Genomic DNA, 3928 nt, shown 5'->3' on the forward strand with positions numbered 1-3928 from the left:
ATCCAAAGGTGAGATAGGATTTTTACTTTAAACCTAACCAGGGTGATTTCTAGCTAAACCAACCAACCAAACAAAAAAAGTATTCTCCAGAGGATATTAATAGGACCCAAAGTCAAACAATATAATATTCAGAATACAATACAACTATACAGTCAAGAATACAATCCAAAAATATACTACATATCAAGAACAAGGAAAGTTTGAAAAGAAGTGTAAGGGAAAATTCAACATGTGCCAACCTCAAGGTGACCCAGATATTGGAGTTGTCAGACAAAGATTTTAAAGAAGGTATTACAACCATCTTTCATGGGTGAAGGTGAAGTGAAGGTAGATGCTGTTGAAATGAAAGGAAAGACAGATGTTTTAAGCAGAGAAATATAAATTATTTTAAAGACCAAATGGAAATTTCATAAATCAAAAATACAATATCAGATATTTAAAAGTTCACTAGATGGGCTCAGTAGAAGAACAGAAATGATAAAGACAGACTGAGTAACATCCAACCACATAAGCAAAGAGAAAAAAAGATGGAAATAAAATAAGCAGAGACTCATAAATTGTGGTATTCATTGGACTCTAAAAAGGAGAGGGAAAAGATACTAGTGCAGAACATACATTTCAAGAAATAATTTCTGAAAATTCCCCAAATAAGTGAAATACATAAATATACAGATTCAGGAAGCTCAGTGAACCACAAAGATTATAAACTCAAAGAAAATCATGCCCAGAACAATCAAAATCAAACTTCTAAAAACCAAAGATTAAAAAAATAAAAACCTTGAAAATGGCCAATAAAAAATAATGCAACAGATATAAGGGGATAATGATTCACATAACAGTGCACTGCTCCTAGGAAACCATTGGGGCCAGAATAGAATGTAGCAATACCTTGAAAATTCTGAAAGAAAATAATTGTCAACCTGGAATTCTACATTCAGCAAAAAATACCCTTAAACGAATGATATTTAAATAATGACCTTCTCAGATAAAGAGAACACTAATAGAGTTTGCTGCTAGAAAAACAAGTCTAAAGTAAATGCTAATAAAGTTTTTAGACTGAAAGAAAATGATAGGGGTAGAAAACTTTGAACTTCAGAATGAATAAAAATAGAAATGGTAAATTTCTGGATGAATATAGTAGACTATTTTTCTCTTCTTAAATTTTTCAAAATATGTATGGCTATAAAAAGCAAAAACATGTAACATTAACTGGTGGGGTTACCACAGTATGTAGATGTAAGACTTACAACAACTATAAAGGGGAGGTGATTTTACCTGAAATGGTAAAACATTAACTGAAGTAGATTTTTTAAAGTAAGGTATATACATTTGAATCCCTAGAACAACCACTAAAAATCTTAATATAAGGAGATAGTTAAAAAAAACAAAAGATAAATAAAATGTCATATGAAAACTATTCAAATAACATAAAATAAGGGAGGAAATGAACAGAAAAGTTTAAAACGCAGGGGAAAATCAACAACAAAAATACAATAAAATAGTAGAGCTAAATCCAATATAACAATAATTATATTAAATATATATGTTCAAAACAAATTAATTACAAATAGATGTCAGATTAGGTAAAGGAAAAAATATTAAACTATATGCCTTTTATAAGAAACACTCCTTAAATAAAATTACATGGGTGGCTAAAAGTAAAAGATAGAAAAAAGATGCCATGCAAAGTCTAATCAAAAGAGGGCTTCCCTGGTGGCACAGTGGTTGAGAGTCCGCCTGCCGATGCAGGGGACACGGGTTCGTGCCCCAGTCCGGGAAGATCCCACATGCCGCGGAGCGGCTGGGCCCGTGAGCCATGGCCACTGAGCCTGCGCGTCCGGAGCCTGTGCTCCACAACGGGAGAGGCCACAACAGTGAGAGGCCCGCATACCCAAAAAAAAAAAAAAAAAAAAAAAAAAAAAAGTCTAATCAAAAGAGAGCTGGAAGAGTTAAAATAATATCAGTGAAAGCAAATTTCAGAACAAGAAAAAGTATCAGACATAAAGAGGAACAGTAGCTAATGATAAAAGGGTTAATTCACAAAGAAGGAATGACAATCTTAAATATGTGTGCACTAAGAACAAAATTTCAAAGTGCATGAAGCAAAATCTGATAGAACATGAAGCAGAACTACAGAAATTCATAATTAAACTTTCAGTATTGGCACTCTTCTCTCAGCAATCAATAAAACAAGTGGTTTGAAAATCAGCAAGACTGTAAAAGACCCAAACAATATCACTGACCAACTTGGCCTAATTGATATTTGTAGAACGCTCCACCTAATAACAGTATAATAAACAGTCTTTTTAGGTACACATTGAACATTTAAAGAAGATAGGCCTTCATCTGAGCCATAAAAGAGAAAAGCTTAACAAATTTAAAAGAATAGAAAGAATATAAGATATATTCCTCAACCACAGCACAATTAAACCAGAAATTAATAACAGAAAGGTATCTGGGAAAATCTCTAACTATATTCAAACAAAAGCACACATTTATAAATGACCCATGAGTCAAAGAGGAAGTTTAAAGACAAATTTTAAAATATCTGGAACTGAATAAAAATGAAAATATAATGTTTTCAAAATTTGTGATATATGCAAGATGGAGCAGCCCCACTGCTTTAAGGTTCTCCTTCTTATAAGTAAAAATATCTAGACATAACACTGTGAATATGAAAACACCTGAAAGGTGGAAAAAAATCAGGCTGCCTAGGGACATTGAGACTCAAGGAACAACACAGGTAGTGATTTCCCGAGTTTCCTTATTGCCTCCATTATATTCCAGACAGACAGAGCTCTGCAGAAGCCTCCAACCCAGAACTGCTAACAGGCATAGACAAAAAGCTTCAAGAAAAAAGCTGTTCCTCTTATCCAAAGGACCAGAAAAGTGTGCCCTAACAATAGAAAACCTTTTTGGCAATATCGGCACTACTCCAGCCAAGCATCAAAGAAAAAACTGCACCCACCTCCCCCTACAATGACAGTCCTGTAATTCTCTAACCCAGTGGTATTGGTGAAGCTGAGCAGAGAGCTAATGTTACATTTCCCACCTGGAAGAAGCAGGTAGTGCTCTTATTGCCCCGCTGAATAGTTTCAGTGTGCCAAGAAGTAAAATGATCCTCCACTTCTATTTGAAGGGAGCAGGCTGTGATGCTCTAATGATTCCCATGCAGGGCTTGTACTTCTGGATGGTGTGAAGGGGAGCTGATCTGCCACCCCTCACTTGGTGGAAGGAGGCAATGCAGACTCTCCTGCCAGGATGTTCTCAGTGGGGTCCAGTAGTGAGCTGGATGTCCAACCACATACAGAAGCAAAGAGACTTACCAAGGGAGTTCAAGGTAGAGCTAGTCACCACTATGCTTCACTTGCCATTCCTGCCAGTGTCAGCAGGGCTGGCTGAGGAGCTGAAGCCTCCACCTCCCCACCCAGCATCAATGAGACAGAATGATATTGTGATGTGAAGGTAGTTGGCACTCCACTTTCCTGCTACCCATAACATTGTGTCAAAAAGGCCAAACTGGGATCTGGGTTTACACCAGCACTCAGAGGAAACAGATACAGTGAAAGTTGGTACCCTATTACCATCATGAAGAAGTTAGTGGGATCAAAGGAGGAAGCTGAATTTCCACTCCAGCAGTTTGCAATGAGGCAGTGTTAGTGAGTACTTACTTTTGCCAGGGTATTATAAGTAGGGCCCAGCAGGAGCTGAACATACACACTCACCTGGCCCTTGTGCTATACCTTGACAGAAGCTACACTAGGTTTAAAAGGAGGAGGATTAAATAAATAAGATCTAGTGCCTCACAATATAATATCTAATATGTTCCGTATACAATAGAAAATCAAATGTCATACCAAGAGCCAGAAAAATCACAACACAAATAAGAAAAGACAATCAACAGACAACAAGACTGAGATGAGCCAGA

This window comes from Tursiops truncatus, chromosome X, assembly GCF_011762595.2.
Source record: "Tursiops truncatus isolate mTurTru1 chromosome X, mTurTru1.mat.Y, whole genome shotgun sequence".
In the NCBI taxonomy this organism is placed as follows: Eukaryota; Metazoa; Chordata; class Mammalia; order Artiodactyla; family Delphinidae; genus Tursiops; species Tursiops truncatus.